General features: G+C 45.2%; 1 protein-coding gene and 1 long non-coding RNA gene across 4 annotated transcripts in view; one reads left to right on the top strand and one right to left on the bottom strand.

Moving 5' to 3' along the window:
* The window catches only part of LOC111091241, a 33,628-nt gene extending 6,699 nt beyond the window's left edge, over positions 1-26,929 (top strand). Inside the window, exon 2 of the long non-coding RNA XR_005374614.1 lies at positions 26,605-26,929. This is a non-coding gene — a long non-coding RNA (uncharacterized LOC111091241). The remainder of the gene's footprint in view (positions 1-26,604) is intronic.
* ATP2B2 (ATPase plasma membrane Ca2+ transporting 2) overlaps positions 1-27,743 on the bottom strand; it is a 373,765-nt gene that overhangs the window by 188,658 nt on the left and 157,364 nt on the right. For all 3 annotated transcript variants that reach the window (XM_038565641.1, XM_038565640.1, XM_038565644.1), the window contains one exon: positions 16,971-17,065. The gene's annotated coding sequence lies outside the window, so the exon portion shown is untranslated. The remainder of the gene's footprint in view (positions 1-16,970; positions 17,066-27,743) is intronic.

Here is a 27,743-nt window from a genome sequence, read left to right as displayed (position 1 = left end):
CTCATCAGTGGCTGATTTGATCTGGGTTGCAGTAGGACTTTTCAGAGGTTGGAAGGAGCAGGAGGGACATTCCTGGGGGTTGGCTCAGGTCATGGGGTGCCGGCGTGCCCCTAGCTGAGCACTGCTCGTCACCCTCCTTCTCAGTCTCAGCGCTCTGGCTTCCCCTGAGCCTGGGAGAGCTCACTCCTGGATATACTCTTTTCCCAGCCAAGAGCTTCTGCGGCCTGCTCTGACCTCAATGACTAACACACATTCCTGGCCTAGTTAGAAAGCCCCTCGCCTCTCATATTTATAGCCACCTCCCGACTCCGCTTGAGCCTCTGAGGGAGGCCTGGGCCTTCTTAGCCACCCCCGCCCTGCCCTGAGCCCGCTTGTCCCGAAAGGCACTGTCACACTCTCCTCTTTGAGAGAGGAGTGTGGCAGGGGTCTTATTCTGAGTGATGGTGGTCAAGTGGTTTCTTCTCCCCAGACTTCATCTGTAAGATGGAAGGCATCAGACCACCAGGCTGGGCTGGCTGTGGTGAGGAGTCAGCAAGAGTCTGGATCTAAAATACCGGGAATGACTAATGCGTGTGGAGTGCCAACTACAGACCAGGCCGTGTTCTAAGCTCTTGGTGCATATGAACTCATTTAATTCTTAGAAGAACCCTATGAGGGACAGACTGTTATTATCATGCCTGTTTTGCAGGGGGAGGGAACTGAGGCACAGAAAAGTTAGCTTATTTGTTTGAGGCCACACAGCTGGGATTCAAAGCACATTGCAGGCTTGGCTTGCAGAGCGGGTCCTCCTCCGTACAGTGGACTCACCTCCATTTGTTCCCTGCTTTTGGGATCACCTTACTTAGTTAAGCCCGTCACCCCTTTTCTGGAATAGTGTCTGAGACAGCCACGTGCTGGCCTCAGGCAGTGCCCCCTTGGAGGAAGTTGGTGAGGACATGGCTCATGCGAGGACAGAGCAGGGAGGGGCTGAGAATCATAGCGGGGACTTCCGTCAAAGGCACCCCTTTTTATATCAGGGGACTCTGAGGCCCAGACAAAAAAAGGAAAAGCAGGCTGGCATCTAGGGGCAAGTGAGAGGGCAGGCCACGGGAAAGGAGCTCTCCGTTCCATGCCCCTTAACCCCGCCCCCCTCCTACTTCTTTGGCCCTTGCATCTCAAAGGGGGAAAACATGCAATACATTTATTCACCTACAGGTTTTAGGGGAGTGAGTCCCATGAGTGTTTATAGTAACAAACACACAGGGATTCCAAGAGGGACAAGAAAACTAACGTTGTTTGGGTGTTCACTCTGTATGTGGCACTTAGTAATCACTTGTTCATTCAACAAACATGGGCTCAGCACCTGCTCCACACTGGCTGATTGATGTGTTATCTCATTTAATTCTCAGCAACTCTGTAAGGTAGGTGCTATTATTACTCAGGCACAGAGGGGTCGATGAATGCTGCCCTGGGGCACTCACCTAGCCAGGCAGCGGGACTGGGATTGAAGGCAGGGCTTTTTTGCTCAGGCCACAGAATCGGAAATGGTGGGTGCGGTGCATCAGCATGCTGGGGAATTTCCAAGGAGAAACTGTCACCTGCCCTGTCTCCTCACACATTTTTCCCCCAGCTATGCAGATCTGGGCACTCCTCAGTTTTCCAGGCCCCCAACCTGATCCCATATGGTCACCCTGACATGGTGCAAAGGAGCACTTGAGGAAATGTCCTATCTTGCTGCTCTTCCTAAAAATCATCCCTAAGAGAGAAAAACCTGTGTTCAAACTCGGACGAAGATGCAAGCTGTGGTTTCAGGATCCTGGAGTGGAAGAAAGGTGTCGGGCTGCCTGTCCTTAGCCAGAAAATGGATGGCCGACCCTGATTTAATTAGCTTTTCCTTCCAATGACTTAGGGAAGCCTGTAATTAGCTCAGGGGCCCAGAGGGAGAGGCTGCATATGGGAGCCAGCACGGGAGTGAGTGGGAAGGGGTGGGGGTGGGATGGGGGCTAGTTTTAAGCTCAGACTCCCAGTCTTGGCTGGTAATGGAGGGTGGGCAAACCATTTGCTGTCCATGGCAGGTGGGTAGAGAGAAATCCTAAATAAATGCAGAGCAAGAGAAGGGGGTGGGGGGTGAGGTCAAGAGTTAGCTTAGAGGTTGTACCTTGACATTTTGACTTGTATTAGACCAAACTATGTGACTTCTGCAGGTGCCATATCACTGTGGGTTCAGTGGGCAGCACTGATGCTAAATTGCTGCTGAGAAGCTCTCCAAGTCCTTTGTAGATGGCTGTGATGATCCTCCAACAGTGCCAGGCATTAAGGCAGCATTTTCCAGGCTAGTATCAGGGTGAGCCTGGCTCCCAGTTCCCTGAACAGGGCCTATACTGCATGTAGGGTCAGGGGGCATGAGCAAGAGAAGCTCTGGCTGGAGATTCCTTGCCAGCTGAACTTCAAGGACACACTTATCCCAAATGGGCAGGTTGCCCCTCTTTGTGCTGAGCATAGTGGGTTTCTTTCCAAGCCCTGCACCTGCTTCCAGAGGTCCTCACAGCGAAACAGAGCCAGTTCCAGCTTTTAGGAGTTCACCCTGACCTCAAGGTACCAGAGAAGCACTCCTAAATCATCAGTCCAGCAATGGGGCAGCATTTACAGGCCCTCCTCAAGAATAAGACACGGGATCTGGGACCAGGAAGCCCTTTATCTATAAACTTTCAACCTGAGAACTTTTACAGACACTAACAAACTCACAGCCAGAGGATGATTTAGTGATTATGGTTGGGTGTTTTGATCCTTGAGTGCAGTTTGTTTCTTATCAGTGACCTGCCTGTTGATACTCATTTCTGAGGTGTTTTGTGGACATCGTAAGCCCCATCATGGCCAGTGAATCTAGAAACAGTCTGGAAATTGTGTAAGGAGACTGTGGGGACAGAGGTTGTGGTGCATAGACCTATCTAGCCCAGGTGCTTGTGTCACCTGAGGTAAAAAGACACACTGTGAGAGCCTAAGGGAATTTGGTCTGTGTGTGAGTGAAGAAGTCAGAGGTGGTCATGGGCTACCCCAGTAAGGAGCAATTGTACGTCCTGATGCCATCTTCAGAATGCCTCCTATGGGTCAGGGACCATGCTAGGTGTTTTCACATGCATCATCTCTAACTCCTATAATAACTCTGCTGGGCAGGGGTTAGTATTAGTATTTACAGAAGAGAAAACAGGGTTGGGGAGGGGAGGTAACCTGCTCAGTGCTACCCAGGCAGAAAGGACAGAGTTTGGGTTTGAATCTAAATCTATCAGGTACCACAGCCTGTGTACTTCACCCTGTACAGAGGTGGGGTGGTTGGGCTGGAGATCAAGAGATAAGGAGGACTAAATGGGTAGGCAGGGGGCAGAAAGTGAATATTAAATTCAGGGTTTTAAATGTATGTGTGCACCTTCTGTGAACCAGGCCACTGGGATGAAAAGGACATAGTGGCCTGTCTTCCAGATGCTCATGGTCCAGTGTACGTGTACTGCTAAGCCCAACTTGACCAGTCTTCCTTTCCTGTGTATGTATACTGCTAAGCCCAACTCCACCGGTCTTCCTTTCCCTAGTTTAGCAGCGGACTGTTCTTCCCTGGGCCCTTTCTCTCCAAGCCCTGGTTTCTATCCTATTCCCAACCCCCTGCAATGTCTGCAGCTCCCACCTCAGACTTGGAACTGGTCTCATTGGATGTTCATGGATGTCCATGCTTTGCTTCTCAGCTGCCTTGCTCATCCCCTTCATTATAACAATTCTCTGTGTGAGGATCAGAGAGGTTAACTAGATGACTCAGGGTCACACAGCTAGTAGGTGGAAGAGCCAGGATTTGATCTCACATCTGTCTGACTCCACAGCCTGAGGCCTTCTCTGTGATCCTGTCTCCCCTGTGAGCATCATGCCCATTTCCTTTCTCCCTCCCAGGTCATTCCACTGGAAGTGACTTGCTTTGAGTAGAGCCTCTCCTCAAGCCAGCTTTGCACTTGTTAGCTGGAGGGAGGAGACACATTTTGGAAACCACCCAAGAAAAAGACACTCAAAATAACTTTTCTCTATAACTCTTCTTGCTAAAATGCACTGAGCCCCAAAGGGGAGCAGGCCTCTGCAAGACTCACACTGATGCTGTCCGTTTGGCTGGGATTTACAGCTGACAGTGCACTTTCCAAGCCATTACCTCATAGATGCCCACAGCAGCCCTGGGATGGGTGTCCTGAACCTCCTTTTACAAATGAGGATGCTGGAGGCTCAATATGGCAATGGGATTTGCTCAAGATTGCATCCCTCCTGGGGGTGACCTTGGATAAGTCATATTCCCTCCCAGAGCCTCAGGTTCTTCATCTGCAAAGGTGATGATGGTGTTCGCTTCCCAGCATTGCTCTTGGGGTTAAGGAAAAGAAAATAGATAGAAGGATCTAGCACAAAACCTGATCCACAAGAAGGGCTCCACAACTACTAGATGCACTGACTCTCCAGACAAAACGAAGGTCATAATCACATAGACAAGGTAAAGAAGGGCCAAGAGTGGAAGGTTCTCAAGCTTCCACTTGTGCACACAGGCAGGCTGGCTGCTGCCAACAGTGAGAGCGATGGCTGATTTGTATTGTTTAATCCTCTCCACATGCCATCTCATTTCACCCTCATCACCAGCTGCAGGAAGTGGGTACAATATCTATCCCATTTTACGGATGAGGAAAAAGCAGCACAGTCTGGTTAAATAAGTAGGAACCAAAGGGCGCTCTTGCAAAAAGAGAGAAAAAACAACTCAAATTCAGAGTACAACAAGCCTGGAAATTAACTCTCTTCCCCAACAATATTCCTCTAAAACTTCTCTTCAGAACATGCCTCTCCTTTTTTTCTCAATTGCTCTAGTTCTGACTTAGTGATTACCTTTACAAAAGAACCTACTGCTGGCTCCTCCCTTAGCCACCACCGAGAGGCATATGGTAAGATTCAGGAACCCCCTAGAATCTTGGCCCCCTACCTGCTGAGCCCGGGCTGGGAGTGCAGCTGGAGCTTCCTACATTGCAAATCTCTGCTTTGGCTTTGGAAGTGGGAGTGGCTCCTGCCTGACAATTGGCTGTACCTCTGATGCACGACAAACATCATATTTCAAATATGCTACTGAAAGAACCCAAGAGGAAAATTTCCTTTTGAGCTCTCTTCCCTTACCTGGTCCAAAGTCTGACTGATTACCTGGGGAAACTTGTGGCTTGCAGCCAGGAGAGGGAAACTAACAGACTGCCTGTTGACTCCACTAAGTGGTCAGACACAACAGGTTCAAACATTTCTCTCTGGGCCTTAGTTCCCTTTCCTCTAAAATGCAGGAGAAATGTAAAAGAAAGCAAACTGGCAGGACTGGACTCGGGTAGAGGCTGCAAACCAGCCGCTTGGGAGAGCAGCCAGCTTAAAATAAATTTGTTTGTTTTGCTAAGAGCTTAAAATAAAATTGAATTAAGTGCCAATGTTTAAAAATTGGAAATTGTGTATAAGAAGCCAGATTCCTCGCTTCTCTTACAATATTAGAAGTGTTGTCTATCCTGGGGTTGGCCAGAGGTGGGTGAGGCTATAGAGATGGGCAGCTGGTCCCCAGTTCAGCCCTCTCCCCATGTGACTTCCTTCAGGCAGGTTCTCACCTGGATTCAGCAGGTGTATTTACAATGCCTAGACCTCTATCTCTCCCAAAAGTCGGGATCCCTCCAAGGGACGAGAGTGGGCTTCTGGCATGAGACCTTTCCCCCATTTAATAAACATTCTTTATATGCCAGGGGCTGTTTTAAACATGCTAGTCCTAAGTGCTATACACATACCAATCAATTAGTCATCATAAAACCTTGTGAAGTAAGTACAATCGTTACCACACCCATTTTACAGGTGAGGACACTGAGGTACAAAATGTTAAGTTACTTGCCTGGAGCTACATAGTAAACAATGGCTTTGAGATTTGAATCTTGGCAGCCCAGTTCCCTAATCTGTGCTCTAACAACTATATGATGCCACTCATCCACCTTTTCTAGGTCAGTGGCCAGTCATATGGCTTTGTCTAAGTTTCCATGTCCTGATATCACCCCTTCCCTATTTCTCTTCCCTCCTTTCCTATATTTATTACTTCCCTCCCTCACAGGTACTGCTATTATTCCCATTTTAAGTTGAAGAGATTGAGGCACAGAGAGGTTAGGTGACTTGTCCAAGGTCATGAGTCTGGAAGTAGCAGAGCCAGGGTTCAACCCAATCCATTTGGCTACAGAATCTGTGCTCTTGGCCCCCTTTATTTCCCTCCACACACCCCTAACTACCCACCCTTGCCATTTATTTCTTCCCTCTTTCATTTCTTTACTCACCCATGCATCCAACACTCATCCCAGATCCTGTGCTGGGTTTGGGGACATCCATACATCTATAAGGTGCATCAAGGCTGGCTGGGATGGATAGATGACATCCTGCTCCCAGAACAGGAACTGCCCATGACCACTCCCTCTGGGGCTAAGGCTAGTGGGAGAACTGGTTTCCAACTGACAGCCCTGGAGAGCTCAGGAGGAAGCAGCAGAGGGAAGCTGGCTGGCTCCTGGCAGCTTCTTGCAGGGCAAGTCGTCAGCAGGGCCCTTGGAGATCCAGGGAGACACCAGCAGCCCCCACACCCACACTCCACACCCGACACCCCACTCTGCAGCTGGAGCACTGACTGGCCTTTTGATTCTGGCTCTACCACTGACCTGCTATAGGAGGCTTCCTTTGCGGGGGGCCTCAGTTTCCCCATCTGTAAAATGAGGGCATTATTGCCCTGGACGTCTCAAACTGGCAGCTTAGAGGTCAGATCCAGTCTACAGACATAATTTGCTGGAGGATTTGCAGAGTGCTTTTTTAAATAAACTTTGTGTTTTAGAACATGTTTATATTTACAAGTAAAAAATTACTAAGAATAGCTCCCATCTGTCTCCATCCCCCTCCCCCCAGCTAGTCCCCTTAGAATTAATAGCTTATACTATTATGGTGTATTTTTCACAATTAACAAATTAATATTGATATGTTGATATTAACTAAAGTCCATTATTGATTAAAATTTTCTTAGTTTTTACCTAAAATACCTTTTTATTTTGTTCCAGGATCCCATACGGGATATCACATTATCTTTAGTCATCATGTGTCCTTAGACTCCTCTTGGCTGTGATAGTTTTGCAGAATTAAAAAAAATAAAAAATAATATTAAATTAGAATGCCTCAAAAGAAATGTTTCGGCATACTAGAAATATTCTATATTTTCATTTGGGGGGTGGTAGCACATGTATATGTAAAATTCCTTAAGTGGTACATTTAAGATTAGTATACTTTATCTCTTTAATGTATGTATATCATGCACCAAAACAAACAAACAAACAAACAAACAAAACTGAGTGACTCTCTGTGACTTGCCACAGTCCTCAGACCCCCCTATTATGCTCTGAGCAGAACTTATTCTCTTGTATCATCTCATTAGCATCTGCAGTCACCACAGGGTGTATTAATAAGCTCTTCTGGTTTACTCATCTGTAAAATGGGTATGATGATATTTTCTACCTGATAAGGTTCTAGTGAAGATTAACTAAGGTATGCATATCTAGTTCTGAGTGCAGTGCCTGGCGCATGGTTAAGCATTCATGAAATAGGAACAATTATTATTACTGCTCAGGCAATATTTACATTATTAAAACAGGTATATAACTCATCTTTCTCCTTAAAGCAAACCCCATCCTTTCCTTCCTCTGCCTCCCCTGCCTCCTCTTGTGTTTCTGTCCCTCCCTGCCAGGGAAGGCCCAAACTCTGGTAGGCAGAAGGTGGAAGAGAGAGAGGAACAAGCCCGCAGTGGTGGTTTATCTGCTAATGGAACCAAGAGATGCCTGAGGATGACCCCCAGACCTGTCCCCAAGGTCTAAGGAAACTTTGTTGGAAGTAGAGTCTCAACTCTTCCCTTTCTTATGGAGCTGTTTGGGGTATAAGGAGTTCTGCAGTTTTCAGACATTTGCCCTCAAAAGCTTCATCCTGTCCCCCTCAGGCATTGCCCTGGCTAAGGATCCTGGGCACAGTGGGGAAGCTGGGGGGCTTTTGGTGGGGTGCTGTGGAAATCATGGGAAGAAGGTAACCTCTTGCCCTGGCTCTCTGCTGACCTAGCCTCTTGCGGGATGCCAGCTTTGCCTGTGTGGTGCCCCCAGATCTGTGCCTGGAAACAATGAGGTCAGGGGAGGCATGCTCTGAGGTGCTTTAGGGTGACCTCTTGCAAGGAGAAACCAAGCTCTTGGCAAGATGTGCTGAGAGGTGACAAAGAGGGCTAATGAGATGGTGAAGTGAACAGAAAGCAGGGATTGGGGGCTGGGAGGCCAGAACTGGGTCTTGGCTTGCCCTCTGACTTGCTGGGTGACTGCTAATAAGTCTCCTTTCCTCCTTTTCTAATAATAATAATAATAATAATAATAATAATAATAATAATACCACCACCACCACCAACACCAACAACAGTGATGATGGTGTTGGTGATGGCAGTGAGAGAATGGCTCTCATTTAAGCATGAGGTTTAGGATAAGCCTTTTATGTGTGCAGCATAATTTCATGCTTGTAAGTATCCCATGAAGTAGGTCCCATAATTGTCTCCACTTCACATATAAAAAAAATAGGGGCAGGGGGTCAAGTACTCGTCTAAAGCTTCCCAGCTATAAAGTTTGCAGACACAAGATTCAAACTCGGGTCTAGTTCATCTCCTTTTGGCCACAACCTGTGAAATGGGCAGGTAGACGGACTCTACAGCTCTGAAGGCTGGTTCCAGGTCCAGGGAGTAACAGTGAGCAAGGACCATGCTCTAAGCTCCAGAGCACTGACCTATGTCAAGGTCTCTATTGTCTCAACTCATCTTCAGAAAGGACTTATGGAATAGGGACTGTTGGCACCACCTCCATTATGCAGGGTAGGAAACTGAGGCACAGAGAGGCAGAGGTAAGTGTGCAAAGTCACACAGGTGTCTGGGTTTGAACGTGGGCCATCTGGCTCCAGAAATCATGCTCTTGCCTACTTTAGCAGCCCTCTGGAGGAAGGGTGCCTACAGAGCTGAGTGAGGCCAGAGACTGTCCCCTACAGGGGGCTCCTCGTCGGTTTCCACTTTGTCCAGACCAAGCCTCATCCTCCAGCCTCCCTCCCAGCCCAAGACTCAGAGGTTTGCAGGTCCCCCCTCTTACATGAAGCTATTTCTGTCTCAGCAGCTCCCCTGCACTGGAGACCCAGACCCATCCCAGGGCCTGGGGCAGTGCCCCGTGAACCCACCCTCCCATACCTGGGCTTGAGATGATGGCGAATCCCCCGGCGTCCCCAGTGAGTCCCCGGCCACGGACACAGACCCCTACTCTGACCTCTCAGTTTCAGCACTGACAGCCGCTGAGGAGTGTCTACACTCTGTGAGGTGGCCACGGTGCCCCGTCCAGCTGCCCGCAGGCCTGCCTCCCTTTCTGGCCTTGGGATCAGTGAGGGGGAGGCGGGGTGGAGAGGGGCAGGGAAGCACGGCTGGCCTCCACAGTGCCACGTGCTTGGCAAAACAGTAGCCTCTGCCAAAGGCAGGCTGGGTGGCGGGCGTTCCTCTGTGCCCCCGGCTTCCTTCTGGGCCATGTTCACTTGAGGCTTCTGATCCTATCAGTGGCACTCTGGCTCCAGTCCTGGGTACCTGGAAGTCCTTCTGTTCCAAGGACTCCCTGTACAACTAGCTGCTACAGAGCGGCCCTGGGACCGTGAGGAAAGCGCAGCCACCAGGTGTGCGTCTGGCCAGACCCAGGAGCAGAGGCTTCCCTTGACACGGCCATGGGAGTGTGGCCGCAGGGGGACGGCCAGGCAGGGAGAGGTGGGGAGGGCCCAGGCCGAACAACCGGATCTCACCTCCTCCAGGAAGCCTCTCTGGCCCCACGGACATTCCTTGCTTGTTCCCACCTGCCCCGTCCCGTTCTCTCTGTTTACAGGGCGCAGGAAGAAATCTTTTCTTCCCCATCAAGCAGAACAGCGAGTCCCCTCTCCAACAGGCTGGAGGAAGAGCACTTGCACGGAGTGCTTTCCCAGCTTCTGCAATCTTCCCTCTTTGTGTGCTGATGGCTGCTTTATTTTGAACATTTCAGGTGTGAGGAACTCACCCCTATCTTTTCGTATTTGACACACAACAGTTCATATTTGACAAATGCTGCAAACATCTGATTTAGCCAACCTACTGTCTTCCTTTCCTTCCCAGACTTTTATGTTTTTTAAAAAACAGTTTACGTCACGCAGGCACTCCATGAATACTTCTCTGTTGACCAAAGCTAGTGCACGGACCACGGAGATGGCTGTTCTTACAAGGGCAAACCCCTGGGTGTTGATGCCAGGCTCTCCCCACAGTGTTTCTCTCTGCTGCCCCTTTACTAAGTAACCCTGGACCAGTGTAAGTTTTTTCAGCCTGTGGATCTTATTTTCCTACTGGTTCATGTTGGCTTCCAGGAGCAAAACTCCCTCCCCCGCGCCCTCATCATCCACCTCACCCAGTGGCTCCCTCATACTTCCTTTACTCAACCAGTTCTGAGCACCTACTGTGTGTCGGGGACAAGGGACACAGATAAGCAGGACTCCTGGTCTGTGCTCAGGGAGAGAGAGGATCAGGAGATGCTGACATTGATCCATGGGCTCAGAGAGGTTATATCCCCTCCTCTGGGTCATAGGGCTGGAAGGAAATAGGGCATGAAGGTCAGACCTATTTGAATCTAAGGCCGAAGCAAGCTCTTTCCACTGCCCTACTCCTGCTGTGGGGAGTTTAGGGTCCAGCGGGAGAGAGGTAACAAAGCAACCAAATAAAACACATAGGCTGCGTTTGACGACCGGACCAAGGCTTATTGGAAGGGCGGCAGGGACAGGGAGGATGGAGTGATTCATTTTCATGGAGGTGGAGTTATGCTGGGGATGATTACAGGGGAGGTGAAACCTGAGTGGCTCTTCCTGGTTGAAGAAATCAGGTAACTCTTGTTAAAATAGTTTCTTTTTTTAATAATAAATTTATTTTTTATTGGTGTTCAATGTGCCAACATACAGGATAACACCCAGTGCTCATCCCATCAAGTGCTCCCCTCAGTGCCCTCCAGTTAAAATAGTTTCTAAAGTAAGAGTGGAGATGCCCTGAGTGAGGAGTGTGGGATCCTAATGGATAAGATGCCTGGACATGAAGTGCAGGAACTATATGCCACCTCTGCTCTTTGCCACACAACAGATAGTGAGGTTCCTGTCCCTGGGAGTAACTAGGAAAAAATTAAAAAGTTACCAGTCAAGGATTCGGAGGAAAGCTTCTATCGTTGGGTGAGGTTGTTAAGGAATTATTTGGTTCCTTCTGAGGATAAGATCTTACACTTTTTACTTACTCTTGGCCTAGTAGATGGAAGGCAGACTCATTTTCACTTCTCCACTGATGATCCAGGCCGGCCAAGACTGAGAGCCAAGGCTGAGGGATCTCCGTGACACCTGGAAACCGTAGCCTTTGACCCCAACGGACTCAGAAATAGTTTTGAGCAATTGCCTATCAGGCCCTTGTGTATTCGTTATCTCAGTAACTCTCAGGGCAGCCCCTGAGGCAAGGGATGCTGTGCCCAGTCTACAGATGGGCCAACTGAGGCTAGCCCATCAGCCAGTGGTCCTATCTGGTCCCTCCAAGTCTGAACACAAGTCTTCTTCCGCCACAGCTGCCAGTACCCACTGAAGACAGATTAAGTGAAGGGAAAGACTCAGAGGGCAGGGCGCATAGAGCTGGGGTCCAGAGGCTTTTGCTCTTGGCATCTGAGGTTGGATGCCTGCCCTATCCACATGATGCTAGGGGCCCAGAAAGAGGGGGCAAGTTCTGCCTCATGACCAGGTGGTGGGGCGGGCACGTGGCCTACAAGAGCACCTTCCATCCTCACAATAGCCCTGCAATGTATTTGCTGGTCCATTTCCAGGGGAGCCAACCAAGGACCAGAGAAGGGAGGTCACTTGCCCAGCAGGGCCCAACTTGAACCCAAAGTTCATGCTCTCTCCACCATGCCACGAGCCCACTCTACTTCCTATATAATTCTTTGTTTAATCCTCACTTGGAAGCATTTCAATAAGCAGGATACCCGCCCACCTTCCCCCGCCCCCCGGAGACATTATGAACACCAGTGGCATCATGTCCAGCCCTGGGGTCAGACCTTACCCTGCAACTAAATGTAGAGGAAGACAGATTGGGGTGCAGCCCATCCCCAGCCTTCCTGACCATGGGTGCCCACAAGTCCACCACTAGTGCACGGCTGTTTTCTTTCAATTACTCCCTCTACTGCAGCTCCTTTTTAGAAATACAGTGTCTTGGGGACGTTTACCTCTGCTGCCTCCGGCCTCTGGAAGGGGCAAACATTCTTTCCTCTGAAGTCTGGGTGAATTGATTTCAGCAATGCAGTCAGTTTGACAAGAATTGGTTAGGGCCAACTAGGAGAGATGCCCTGTGCTAGGTGCTGAGGGTTTTCCCTGTGAAGATGCTTTGCTTCCAGTGTGCCAGACAGGCCTTGGATACCTGGACATGGGATGGGGAGCATCTCATTTGGCAGCTTCAGCTCCTGGTTCTACAACCCTGGGTGGGTCTTGGAGACTTCAAGATGTGCAGCAAGAGAATGGGGGAGGGGAAAAAGAGAATGTTTGGACCCTGGTGAGACACAAACTCAGACCTCTGGATGGTTGCGCCAAGTCAGATCCTCTGGACACCTTGCCATAGTCATCGGGAACCACTAGGCCTATGCAGGGCAGAGGACCATCACCCCAGGTCACACAGTGAGCTCCTGGCAGAGCAGTCCTGTAGGCATGGGAGGCTTTCTCTACCCAGCCGGATGCTAGACTCCCTGGAGATGGCTCCCAAGAGCCATACGGAGCTGGCCATAACTCATCTGTTCCCACACTCCTGTTTGCAGGGGAGGAAGCTGAGGCCCAAAGAGAGGAGCCAGAGAATGCGGGCTGGCTGCCCAGTACCACATTAGGTCCTTTACGGACATCCCTCACCTGTATGGCAGGAACTATTCTGACATTGCACACGAGGAAACAGAGACTGGAAAAGTGACAAGCTTCACCTAGGATCACAGACAGAGCTCAGACTGGCAGTACTGGGATTCAAACCTAGCACCTCAGCATGCTTGTGTCTAGTCTGCTGCATGCCGACCAGATTGCAGTGCACTGTCCTCAGTGGTCACTGAGGCAGCCGAAATGCAGATTATTGGCCCTCAGTTCATGCAACATGGGAACGTTCAATAATTGGGAGTAGGAGAGCTTATTTTAAAGATGAGGATGTGTCGGGAAGGGGAGTCTACCACTGACCCCTGACCTCTCCAGGGACCCTGGCCAAGCTGGCGATTTGGGTTCCTCTGCACTTGGGATTTCCTGTGTAGGCAGAGACTCAAGAGCAAGTCTCATCGCAAAATGAAATGTGAGTGACTGATTAGTTATCTGCCTGCACAAATGCCAGTGGGGTCTCTCCCATGCTCTCAGGACTCAGGAAGACATTTTCCCCTTCAAGGAGATAAAGATAAGAAGCAGTCTACAAAAGAAGCCTTTTCCTTCACCCTTGAGAATCCCTGCCGGGAAGGGCCCTGTGGCCCCAGCACTGACCTGTCCAATAATAACAATCACCTGTATGCCTGCCTCTCCTTATGGCCCTCCCCTGTGACTGCCTCCAAGGCTAGGACTCTGGCTTCCTGTGTTCCCTGAGTTCAGTGCACAGGTGGGATTAACAGAGAGCTTGGGATCAAGCTTGCTTGCTTGCTCTTTATGGAAGATGATGACCCAAGAGACCCACGCTGGAGTTTGTTAAGGCCAAGAGTTAATGGGAAGCTCCTGGAAGCTAAGGAGTGATTTTGAGAAGGATGTTGCCCTTTTGGAAAATGATGTAAAATATTCTTTCAGTCTATTTAAGAAATGTCATGAATGCACTGATGGCCCTTCCAGAATCCACTTCAAACAATTATGATAGTGTTATGGGTTGAAGTAGGCCTTTCCTCTAAAAGGTACTTGGGAGTTCTAACCTTCAGTAACCGTGAATGTGACCTTATTTGGAAATAGGATCTTTACAACGGCAAGCAAGTTAAGATGAGGTCATTAGGGTGGGCTCTGATCCAGTATGACTGGTGTCCTTATACAAAGGGGAAATTTGGATGTACACACACACACACAGAAGATGATATAAAAGGTATGGGATCAGAGTAATGTATCCACAAGCCAAGGAATTCCAAAGATTGCCCACTAAGCCACCAGGAGCTAGGAACAGATCCTCCTTCATGGGTCTTGGAAGGAACCAATCTAGCTGACACCTTGGTGTCAGGCTTTCTGCCTCCAGAACCATGAGACAACAAGTATCTGTGTCTTCAAGTCACGCAGTTTGTGGTGCTTTGTTACAGCAGCCCCAGTAAAGTGATACAGATGGCAAACTGTTCTCAGTGCTTGTGCAATTGAGAGTCTGACATGGTCCCAGCAGAAAGGGGCCTGGGGTCCTCACTGGTTGAGGCCATTGTCCCCACTGGGGACCAGCAGGAGAACAGAAACCCACTGAGCACCGCTGACATCCCAGGCTATGCTCGATACATCAGATTTTCTCTCCCATGTAATCTTTCCAATATCTTCAAAGCAAAGAGCTTCCTACTCCCATTTTAAAGATTATAAAACTGAGGTGGGAGAGAGCATTGAAACAAGTTGCCCAGGATTGTGTTGCCAGAACCTGAAACTAGTGGAGGTGGGCTGCGCAGGCTGGCTGGCAACCCTGCACCATGTCACCTCCCCAGACTGCTCTGACATGGAAAGGGCTTCCCAGAGTCAACAAGCTGGTATCCGGGGTTTTGGTGCACTGACCCCACCTCTTTGCTCCATTTCCTGTATTTCAGACTCTGGGGCAGTCTGGCCAGGAGCAGAGCCCATGTTTTTCTCCATTCTCTCACTGAGGAAAACAGGATGGAAGGAAACGTTCCAATGTTCTAAAAGGATGAGGTGTTTAAGAATCCTCAAGCATTTTCAAGCCCTCGTTTGTGCAGGCTTTCACCTGTTATGAAGCACTTTCCCGTGTGTTGTCTCTCGCTCCCAGCACTGCCCAGCTGGTGGAAAGTACCGTCCACATCTGGGTGAGGCAGGAGATGGTTTGTAAACTGGTGTTCCTGACAACAGCCTAATACATTGCCCAGGCCTGGCCCAATTGACCCTCAGTAGGCACTCCTCACCTGCATCACCTATGTTGGACTCCTGTTCATCCCTCCCAGCCCGCCATCCTCTTCACTCTTCCCCAACCCCGCCCCAGCTACCTGCTCCTGGGTGACCTCCCATCTGCCTGGAACACTCTCCCCAACCCTGGACTTCTGCAGGGCTGGCTGCTTCTACCATGGAGACCTCCAGTCAAATGCTCCCATCTCAGGGGACTGCCAGCCAATCCCACCTGCTACCCATTTTGTTCTGTTCACAGTGACAGTGCTTGTTATGCTCTGAAGCCATCTATTTATCTGGTCACCTGTCCACTGAAGGGTCAGTATCATGAGGATGAGGATCTCATTTGTTTCATTCATGAGGGCACTCCAGAGTGAATAAAAGCCTAACAGTGACTGCACACAGAGGGTGCTCAATAAGCACTTGAGAACAGGCAAACACGTGGTCAGGCTCTGGCTCTACTCATCCTTTAGGGAAATGATAACGCATTTTTGTCATTATGTAATAAAAGAGGCCGAAACCCACAGTGAAAATTCTACTACGTGGTTACCAACCATGGGCCTGGGAAGCCTTTCAGCCCATCTCAGGAAAAGAAGAGGGGAGATGTCATCTTCTCCTGTAAATGGCTCAGAGATGGTTCTCCTCAACCTCCTTCCCCACCCACGCCTGTCAAAAGCTGCTAGGTTTAAACGCCCATGTTTCTGTTCCATACTATCAATTGTTTAATATTCAAGAGATGGCATAAATAATATGTGAGCAATTATGTAACTTGTTTGGAAACAATCTGGTTAGCCCCAAAGTATTGGGGCAAGAAGCAAAACTCCAGCAAAGTCAGAAATCTGGGTGATCTGTGAGGTGGGGGACAGAGAAGCATGGCCAGTCTGCATGTCTGCTCCCTCCCCATAGTAAGAAGTGAGCTGAGAATCTTGGCCATGTCTCCTGGTTCTCCCCAACTCCTGTCTGGGAGGTTATTTTTCTCTAGGTCAGTTTTCCCATCTTGCTAACAATGCCACCTGGTAAGGTCAGATGAGATGATGTTTCTGAGCTCTGGCTCAGAGGACATCCCTTCTGAAGGTAAGTTGGGTCTGATGCTGCAAGATGAATTGCACAAGCTCTGGTTTCTCATAGAGGTGGGATTAGGCGTACAGGCCTGGACTCTGAGGTTCATAGGTATATAATGCAAGATAGACCGAGCAAGACAATAACAGAGGCCAAACAAAGGGTTTCAGGAGTACAGAGGAAGACATGCTTCCCAGTAAGGAATAGGAGAAATCTTACAGAACTGCCATATGGGCTAGCTCCAGAAGGCAGAGTGGCAGTGTAACCCCAGAGAGAGGGCCACCCCATTTATCTAACATGCAATAGGCACCCAGCATGTCTGTTCAGTCAACAAGCATTTATTAAGCATCTACTAGATTCCAGCTACTTTACATGGATCATCTTTGCTGGGCCTTCACAGGAAGGAGATGTTGCCATTATCTCCATTGTACATACTAGGGAACTGAGACTCTGCTCTACATGTCAAGTGATGGTGCCTTCCTTTTCCAAGTTCTAAGCCATAATCCCTATTTTAATGCAAAAGGAATTCGGGGGCAGTTTTCCTAAACCAAAACAATGGTACATAAATAATTCATACCGTCTTTGTAGAGGTTGCAAGAGGGAAGGGAGCTTTGGTCAAATTCTGCTTTCCTGCTCTGCTGACTCTCCATCAGCAGCCCCCCAAACAGTGCTCTCTTCCATATCTACCCCATTCCGAGCCCCAGCCAAACCCATTTCCAACTCACCCCTCCAAGTCTTCTGGTTAAATGAAAGGCGTCAGGATTTGGAAACTGGGACCCATGTCTCGCTGGCTCTGGGGACTGGGTGATGAAGCTCAGCTCTGGAAAAGGGGAGATGGCATTGGTTAGCGGTGGGTGGCCTGATGGGGGCCAGTCAGGAAAGAATAGGAAGGGAACAGTGCTGCGGGGTGTCCCCTGTGTGCTGGCACCGGGCAAAGCCAGCATCAGGGGTGGGTGGAGACAGAAGAGAAGAAGGAGTGGTCATGTTCCTCAACTACCTCCCAGGAGCCGACCTTGCCATATAGGAACCCATCCCCTGACTTCTCCATCAAGACCTGCCTGTGGGCTTCACCCTTCCCAGGCCTCAGGCCCTCTTAGGGAAGCAAGTCGGCTCCTGGCAGGATGTCAGATGGGGTATTCCGTCCGCAGCTGGTGTGGCCTTCAAGGGCAGAAGGAGTGGTGCAGAGTGGGCACGAGTATGAACTCTAGACAGACAGATGCCCTTGGGCAAGTGCCTTTATGTTTCTGAGTCTGCTTCTCCATCTGGAGGATAAAGATAATAATACCTATCATTTAGGATTTTTGAAAGGTGTAACTGAAGTGTAATATGCATAAAGGCCTTGGCTTGTAGAAGTGTTTCTTAGCAGCAGAAGAGAATGGATGCTAAATGTCTCTCCTATGTCAGGTTCCATTTATTTACTTATCTATCCATTGATTCATTTGTAACTTTCTATTTTGAAATAATTATCCATCCAAAGCAAGTTGTAAAGGAATGTATAGGGAGGTTCCATACACCCTTCCCCAGCTGACCCAGTGTTCAGGGATGTCCTATACATCTTCCTCCAGCTGACTCCCCTGTTGACATCGCCCACCACAGGGCAGTCTGGTGCACTTTCCGCCAGCTGATCCCTGTGTTAACATCTCACACCAGAGGAGGTCCCATGCCCCTTCGCCCAGCAGTATAGCGCACTGTCAAAACCAGGCATGTGACATTAGTACAACCCATGGAGCTTATTCAGATTTCATGAGTGTTACATGTATTCATGTATGTGTGTAGATAGGTCTAGGCCATAGGATCACTTTCTAGTTTTATGTAAACACCATCACAATCAAGATACAGATCTGTTCTACTAGCACAGCTTCCTTGAGCCACTCCTTTATAGTCACACCCATTCTCTCCCTGCCTTCATCCCTAATTCCTAGAAATCATGATTTTATTCTTCATCTCTATAATATTGATCTTTCAATGATATTCTACAAATGGAATCATACAATATTTAACCTTTGGGGATTGGCTTTCTTTACTCAGGCTAATTCTCCGGAGATTCATCAGGTTGTGTGTGTATCAATAGTTCACTCGTTTTTACTGTTGAGTATAATTCCATGATATGGATGGACCACAGTTTGCTTATCCATTCATCTGGTAAATGACATCTGGGTTATTTCCAGTTCTTGGCTTTGATGAATAAAGCTGCTATAAACATTTCTGTATAGGGGTTTTGTGTGAACATAAATTTTCATTTATTTGGGATGAATGTTCAAGAGAGTAATTATTGGGTTGCATGGTACTTGCATATGTGGTTGTGTGCATGTTTAAAAGAGACATCCAAACTGTTTTCCAGAGTGGCTATGTACCATTTTACATTCCCACTAGCAGTGTATGACTGATCCAAATTTTCTGCATCCTGGTCAGCATTTGGCACCATTTTGTATTTTTGCCATTCTGACAGGCGCGTAATAGCTCATTGTGTGTGTGTGTGTGTGTGTGTGTGTGTGTGTGTGTGTGTGTTTGAGAGAGAGAGCATGAGCAGGGGCTGGTGGAGGGCAGAGAGAGAAGCAGGCTCCCTGCTAAGCAGGGAACCTGATGGGCTCCATCCCAAGACCCTGAAATCATGATCTGAGCCGAAAGCAGACACTTAACCAACTGAGCTACTCAGGCACCCCTCATTGTGGTTTTAACGTGCATTTCTTTATTGGCTAATGATGTTCAACATCTTGTCATGTGCTTACTTGTAATCTGCACATCCTCTTTGGAGAAATGTCTCTTCATGATTTTTGCCCATTTTCTAATTGGATCATTAATTTGTTTTTAAACAGTGAGTTTTGAGAATTTTTTAAATTTATGTCAGGTACTTTGTACTTTGTCAGATTCTGTGGTTTGCTAATATTTTCTCCCAGCCTGTAGCTTGTCTTTTTGTCCTCTTAACAGAGTGTTTTGTAGAGCAAAAGCTTTTAATTTTGTGAACTCAACTTTAACTCTTTATTTTTTATTTTTTTTTATGGATAATGCTTTTGGGATCAAGTCTGAGCTGAAGATTTTCTTCTTAATTTTTTTCCTGAAATTTTTATAGTTTTACATTCTTTATTGAAGTCTGTGATCCATTTGAGCCAATTTTTGTGTAAAGAGTGAGGCTTGGGTAGATATTTTGTTATTGTTGTTAGTGTTTGCCCATGGATGTCTACTTTGCTTTAGCATTATTTGTTGAAAAGGTTATTACCTTTCTTCCATTGAATTGCTTCTGTACCTTTGTCAAATATTGGTCAGTTGTGTGGGTCTATTTCTGGATCCTCTATTCCATTCCATTAATCTATGCATCATCCCTCTGTCAATAACACACAGCCTTGGTTTCTAGATAAGTCTTGAAATGAAGTAGAATTATTCTCACTTCATTCTTCTTTTTCAAAACTGTTTCAGTTATTCTAGCTTCTTTGGCTTTCCACATAATTTTTGGAATAATCTTTTCCACATTTACAAAATTTTTGCTGGGATTTGGTAGGAACCTCACAGAACTGATGACTTTACAACATTGGTCTTCAGATCATAAACACACTATGGCCACTTCATTCATTTAGATCTTCCTCATCAGTATTTTGTAGTCTTCAACATAAAAATCTTATGCATGTGTGTTAAATTTATATCTATATTTTTGTGTGATTATAAATGGCATTGTATTTTTAATTTTTGTGTCTACATATTCTTTACTAGTATAGAGAAATACAACAATTTTTTGTATGTTTATTTTATATCCTGTGAGCTCCCTGAACTCAGTTATTAGTTCTGGGATGATTTTTGTTTTGTTTTGTTTGTTTTTTTGCAGATTCCTTGGGATTGTTTTATGTAGACAGTGAAGTTACCTGTATATAGGGATAGTTTTATTTCTTCCTTTACAATCCATATGACTTTTCTTGTCTTAATGCACTGGTGAGATTGCTTAGTACTATTTGAATATAAGTGGTGAGGGCTGATATCCTCACTTTGTTCCCAATTTTAGGGGAAAGCTTTCAGTCTTTAACCATCAAGTATGTTAGCTATAGTTTTTTTAATAGATGCTCTCCATCAAGTCAAGGAAATTCTCTATTGCTATTTTTCTGAGCATTATATCATGAATGGGTGTTGACCTTTATCAAATTCCTGCATTGATGGATATGATCATGCAATTTTTCTTCTTTAGCTTATTAACATGGTGGATTATATTAATTGATTTTTGAATGTTGAACCAACTCTGCATTCCTGGAATAAACTCTACTTGGTCCTGAGGCATAATTATTTTTATATATTGCTGAATTCTTTTTTTTAAAGATTTATTTATTTTTTTCTGGAAGAGAGAGAGAGAGCAATCATGAGTTGGGGGGAGCAGTAGAAGGAGAGGGAGCAGCAGACTCCCCTTGAGCAAGGAACCCAACACAGGGCTTGATCCTAGGATTCTGGGATCATGACCTGAGCCGAAGGCAGATGATTAACCAACTGAGCCACCCAGGTGCCCCTATATATTACTGAATTCTATTTGGTAATGTTTTGTGAAGGATTTTCACATCTGTATTCATGAGGGATGCTGACTTGTAGTTTTTACTTATACTGTTGTCTGGTTTTGATATTGGGGTAATACTAGCTTCATAAACTGAACTGAAAGTGTTCCCTCTGCCTCTGTTTACTGGAAGACATTGTGCAGAACTGGTGTTAATTTTTTCAAACATTTGATAAAATTCTGTGAAACTATCTGGTCTATTATGTTAATAATTTAATGTAATTACTGATATGTTAAATTTTAAGTCTATGCTTTTATTTTTTGTTTTCTGTTTGTTCTTTCTACAAACACAACCACATCTGAAAATGCTGTAGTTTTTGCTTTAACTGTCAAACATAATTTAGAAAGCTCAAGAGGAGAAAGAATGTGTATTGCATTTAGCAATATTTTTGCTTACCATATTCTTTTTCCCTTCCTGATGTTCTAAGATTCCTTTAAAAACATGTTCCCTTCTGTCTGGAGAAGAGCATTTTTTAGGGCAGATCTGGCCACAAACTCTCTTAGTTTTTTTTCATACAAGATTTTTTTTTTAAGATTTTATTTATTTATTCATAAGAAAAAACAGAGAGAGAGAGAGGCAGAGACACAGGCAGAGACAGAAGCAGGCTCCATGCAGGGAGCCCAACATGGGACTCAATCCCAGGTCTCTAGGATCACACCATGGGCTGAAGGTGGTGCTAAACCACTGAGCCACCAGGGCTGCCCATCCAAGAAGATCTTTATTTCCCCTTCATTTCTGAGGGATATTTTTACTGGCAACAGGATTCTCAGTTGACAATTCTTTTCTTTCAGCATTTGAAAAACATATGCCACTTTCTTCTGGACTCTATGGTTTCTAATGAGAAATCCACTGTTATTCAAATTCTTTCCCCTCTATTGGTGAGTTGTCATTTTTCTTCCATTGCTTTCAAGATTTTTGTTTTGTTTTTAGTTTCTGGAAGTTTAGCTCTTTTGTATCTTGATGTGAATTTCCTTGGTTTTATTGTCTTGAGAGTTTTCTCAGCTTCATGAATCAGTAAGTTTATGAGAGTTTTTGTTGTTGTTGTTGCTCTTGGTTGATTGGTTTTGTTCCTTTTTGCCAAATTTGGGCAGTTTTCAGCCATTACCTCTTCAGGTGTTTTTACAGCCCTCCTTTCTCATTTCCTTCTAGGAGTTCAGTGACAAACATTAGATCTTTTGTTGCAGACTCACAGGTCTCTGAGGCTTTATTTTTTAAAATTTATTTTCTGTTATTCAGATTAGATAAATTTTTTTGTTCTGCAACATTTCTTCCTTTGTCCCCTTTAGTCTGCTGTTAAGCACATCTATTGTTTTTTTTTCTTTTTAATTTCAGTTATCATATTTTTCAGCCCTAACATTTCCATTTGGCTCTTCTCTGTCTTCCGTTTCTTTGCTGGGACTTTCTATTTTTTTTCTCGTCTATTTCAAGTGTGTTCATAACTGTTCCTTGAAGCATTTTTTATGATGGCTACAGATATTTGTCAGATAATATTTGTCAGATAATTCCAACATCTTTGCCATCTCAATATCAGCATCTATTGATTGCCTTTTTTCATTCAGTATAAGATCTTCCTAGTTCTTGGTATAAGTGAATTTTAACTGAAACCTGGAGATTTGGGACATGACGTTATGAGCCTCTGGATCTTATTTAAACCTGTTTTCGCTGGCGTCCTCTGACAGCGCAGCAACAGAGGAAGGGGGTTGGGGAATGTCAGCTCCCCATTAGGCCCCCACTGATACCTCTCTGGCTGGGAGGAGTGGGAATGACTTATTACTCTTGTCAGCATGGTCTCCACTAGCACCATGGGGGCTAGAGGTGAGGTCTTATTACCATCCAGTGGGGAATGGGAGTCCTGGCTCTCTACTTGGCCTTCTCTGCCACTACCTAGTAGAGGGTTTGCGGGTGTTTCATAGTCTGATGAAGGTAGAAGTCTAGTCTCCCCACAGGATCATCACTTGTAGGGGCAAGGCCATAATGTTTTCTATGGTGTTTGGCTGGAATAGTTTTTGCCTAAAAGTGTCTGTTTTGAGACACTCTTTTTCCTCTTGTTCTTCAGCTGAATAGAGCAAGTTCCCCCATCCCCTTCATTGGTATTTCCTTAGCTCTGGCTTCTTCAGCTCTAACTCCAGGATACATGAGGCAAAACTACCACTTTTAGGAACTCACTACTATGTTGTTTCAGGTCCCTAGAAGGCTTGTTCTTTGCCTTTCAGAGTTTCCTAATGTTTGTTTTATATATAATGTACAGGGGTTTTAGTTGTACTTAGTGAGAGGAATAGGAAAAACTACCTCTAGTCTATCTTCCTAGAGGAAGAAGCCTACCTGAAACCCTCTTAACAAGTGCTTCCTGGTTCTTTGGAGTTTTCTAGAATCATCTCTATCTTCTTAACGCTGCTAAGCAGATCACATCAGATTTCCTGACATGCTTGTTATTTCCCATGGACTTCTATGTTTCTATTGGACTCAGATGAGTGTTCACCTGTCCAGTAGGAGACAAAAGGAACATTGGGCTTTTAGGAGGTCTTTTCCTTTCAAAGCTGTAGATGTTGTGGTGGGTAACATAGAGCAGAGTCCCAAAGACATTCATCCATTTGGGCATCTCTTCCAGAGTCATCAGGCCTAGGCCTTCTAAGCCTCTGCAGGGTAATATAAAGATCTAGGCAGTGTTGCCGATTATAAATGGCTTAAGCCAAGATGTGAACGTTCATAGCTTTGCCTTATTCCCCACTGTTGCTGGTTCCTCCTGCATGGGCTGTGCATTACCATTTATAAGAGGCTCTCACATCTGGGCCTTATTTCCCCTCTTCCCCAGATCTGGGGGGCAAGAAGCACCTACCACCCTTTTTGTGTTAGGTGTTTAGCTTCCAGAGGGCAGTGACTTATCCAGGGCCATTTAGTTCTACACTGGCAGAGCTGGGATTATACCCAGCTCTTATAACTTTGGTACCTATGTCATTTTTGAGGCTTTGCACTGTCTGGCCTCAAATCTTTTCTGTATTTTTGTCTAAGTCAGCAGTTCTGAAAGTGTGGTCCACATGCCTCTGAGCGTTCCTGAGACACTTGCAGGGGAGTTTGAGAGGTCAAAATTATTTCCCTAATAACAGTAAGATGTGATTTTTACCTTAACTGTGTTGATATTTGCACTGCTGGTGCAAAAGCAATGGCAAGTACACCTGCTGCTGCCCTAGCACAAATCAAGGGAGAGGCACCAGATTGTCCCAGCAGTCACTGTATTCTTGATCATCACAGCACAGTTGTGGTAAAAAATGCCAGGTTCACTTGGGAATGTCCAGGGTGAAGCAGTAAGAATAATTGGCTTTATTAATCATTGGGAATAGGAAATAGGAAGCATCCACAGAGCACTACTGCCGCACAGTGACGCGTGACAGGTGTTGGAGGAAAAGCTCTTGTGTGATTGTTTGAGTTGCGAGGTGAATTAGCCTCCGTTTTCACGAAATGCCATTTTTACGTAAAGGAAGAACTAACCGACAAATGATGGTTATTCAGACTTGAGTATTTGGCAGGCATGTTCTCAAAAATGAACAAAGTGAGCCTATCACCTCAAGGAAAACAACTGACAGTATTTGTTGACAATGATAAAGTTTGAGTTTCCAAAGTGAAAATTAGAATTTTGGAAAACTTGTGTCTGCCTTCATTAACCTGACAGCTTCCTAATACTTAGAGACATTTTTGAGGAGGTCACTGGTGTAATAACAAATGTGATTTTTTAAAATACTGCATAACAAAATGTGCAAATATTTAAAAGATCTGCATAACTCAATGAGCTGATATTTTCTAAATGCCCAATGCATGATGTTACAAAAGCATGGATGGGTAAAGATTCATCACAGTGCGAGAGGGGTAAAAAAAAAAAAAAAAAAGGATTTCAATGTGAAGGAAGAAAAGTCCATTAACATGGCTTCAGTCTTCACTGCAACTATTTTTTTTTCAAATGCTATCTGTTATGGCCTAATTGTGTCCTCTTCAAAATTCATATGTTGTAGTCCTAGTCCCCAGGACCTCTGAATGTGACTGCATTTGGAGATGGGGCCTTTAAAGAGGTGATTAAATTAAAATGAGGCCATGAGGATGGGCCCTAATGGAATATGGCAGGTGTTCTTATGTGTAGAAGAAATGTAGACACACAAAGAGACACCAGGAATGTGTGTGCCTGGAGGAAAGACCATGTGAGGACACATGGAGAAGAGTCTGAGGAGACAGGCCTCAGAAGACATCCAACCTTGCTGATGCCTTGATCTTGGACTTCTGGCCTCCAGAAGTATGAGAAAATACATTTCTGTTAAGTCTTCCAGGCTGTGGAATTTTGTTATAGCAGCCCCAGCAAACTAATACACTATCCCTTGTTAAGTTTGGGTGTAATATCAAAGAAGAATATCTACAATTGTCTAAAAAGGCTATTCAAATACTCTTCTCTTTTCTGATAGTATATCTCTGTGAGGCTAGAATTTCTTCATATCCATTAACTCTAACATCACATGGCAACAGACTGAATGCAGAAGCAGATGAGAATCCAGCTGTCTTCAATTAAGTCATTAAAGAGATTTGCAAAAATATAAAACAACATCACTCTTCTCACTTATTTTTTTTGTTTTGGAAAATATAGTTATTTTTCATAAAATATGTTGTATATGTTATCATGATGAGTTTATTATTGTTCTTTTAAAATGAGTTAATAAATAAATATCAAAATGTCAGTTTTTACTTCTGACATGGTAAATATATTAAACAGTATTCACATAAGCAACACTTGTTGGGTATCTCAATCATTTCTAAGAGTGTAAAGGTCCTGAGACAGAAAGCTTGAGAGTTGCTGACCGAGGTCAGCATTTCCCAAACCTTAGTCAATCAAATGTGATAGTCAAGAGGGTTCCTATCTGTCCTTTAATTAATCTTATGGAGTTTTATTCTTAATAACTTGCTTGATTAAAACTTAAAAACATGTATTTTAAAAGGAAACTTTTTTGTGTGTGTTTTGGGTTTCTTTTAGAGAGAGAGAGAGAGAATGCTGCTTGCAGGGGGCAGGGGTGGGGAAAGAAGAAGTAGAGGGGAGAGGGCGAATCCCAAGCAGACTCCACACTCAGCATGGAGCCTGATGCAGGGCTGGATCTTACGACCCTGAGATCAGGACCTGAGCCAAAATCAAGTCTGATACCCAACTGACTGAGCCACCCACGTGTCCCTACAAGGAAGCTTTTGTCACTACCACCAATGGAAAACCAGTGCCACTCACCCCAAATAAAAGTTAACTACAGCAAATAATGCAACAGGATGTCCTTATATTTAGTTGGCATAAGTCTCTGAGCCCAAAGTCACTCTGCTCAGAGTTTAACCAATGTTTGGGTGGGGGTAAGGTCATAATTAAAGATACACTAGTTTTAGAAAGAACTTTTTGTCTTGATGTGGCCTGGAAAACTGAAAGAGAACTGAATTTTCCCATCAGGTGACAGACTATTATTTCATACCACCTAATATCCTCTTAGGTGCCATCAGAGGTACATGTCTGGCACTTAGAGATGCTCAGATTTAATGGCTCTCAGAGAACTTCTCTCTTTACAAATGGTTCTTCTGCCTCCTTGAAGGCAGACATGGGAGGGGGTCCTGCTTGTGCTCATGAGCCCAAGATCATTGACCTCTGCAACTAAGCTCACGAAATGGTGAGCTCAGGCAAACTCATGAGATGTTTTTCTTTGCAGCCCTCCTTCAACATCAAATCAGTGGTGGCCTACAGACATCTCATCTCCAGCCTGTACATGCTCCACTCTTGATTTTATCCCCCTCCCAAATATGTTTTTCCACTATGTTCCTTCTCTAGGTGAATAGCACCATGGCCAAGAATGTTCCCAGCAACATTGTTTGCAAGAGCTGAACCAGGTAAACAACCCACACGTCCACCAGCAGATGAATGAATCAACAGATGGTTATCTCTTCATGCCAGGGAATATTATACAGCAATAAGAATGCATGAACTCCAGCCGCACATTGATGAGTCTGAGAGACATACTGTTGCCAGAAAGAAGCAAGTCTCAGAAGGTTACATACTGTGTGATGCCATTTAAAAGAACTAAAACAAAAGCAAAACTAAACAATAGGTGTTGTAAGCATACACATATGAAATAAAAATTTTTTAAAAGAAAAAACATATGGGGATTCTCTGTACTTTCTGCTCAATTTTTCTGTGAACCTAAAACTCCTCTAAAAAAATACAGTCTATAGAAAAAAACACAAGGAAATGATAAATACGAGATGATTATTTCCTCTGAGGGAGGCAGGGGTTTGGGATGGGGATACTCACGCAGGAATAGGCAAATTATTGGTGACATTCTAGTTCTTGGGTTGGGTGGTAGGTCCATGCTATATTATTAAACTATTAATATATAAGTATTAATATATATATTAATTAATATATAAGTATTAATAATAAGTATTATTAAACTAACATATACTACATAATTTCTTTTGCATGTATCAAATATAATATTAAAAGGCATAAGAAAGGGAAAAAATGTGCAGCCCCTGATCTGGTAATTTTGCTTCTTAGGAACCCATTCTAATGAAAATAACTGGAAATGCAAACATTTCAGTCATAAAGATGTTCATTACAGTGGGTTTTTTTTTATATAATAGCAATAACTTGGAAACAATCTAAATGTCCAATTATAGGGGATTTGTTAAGTGAATTACTGAGTGACAACAGGATAGAATATCATGTTTTCAAATAATTTTTAATGACGTAGGAAAATTTCTTAATAACCTCAGATGAAAAATGTAGAGAGCTACAATTTTCATGAACCCAACAAGGAACATATTATGTTTATAATATAGAAAAAAATACAATACTGAAAGTTATAATAATAATAGAATGTTCCCCAAATGTCAACATTGGTGGGGTTAAGGTCTTGGTTCATGTATATAATGTCTTTATTTCTCTGTTGTCTATAGTAAACATACATG

Source organism: Canis lupus, chromosome 20 (assembly GCF_011100685.1).
Source record: "Canis lupus familiaris isolate Mischka breed German Shepherd chromosome 20, alternate assembly UU_Cfam_GSD_1.0, whole genome shotgun sequence".
NCBI classification, from domain to species: Eukaryota; Metazoa; Chordata; class Mammalia; order Carnivora; family Canidae; genus Canis; species Canis lupus.
The sequence above is the reverse complement of the archived record's forward strand: the minus strand, read 5'-3'. Positions and strand labels throughout refer to the sequence as shown.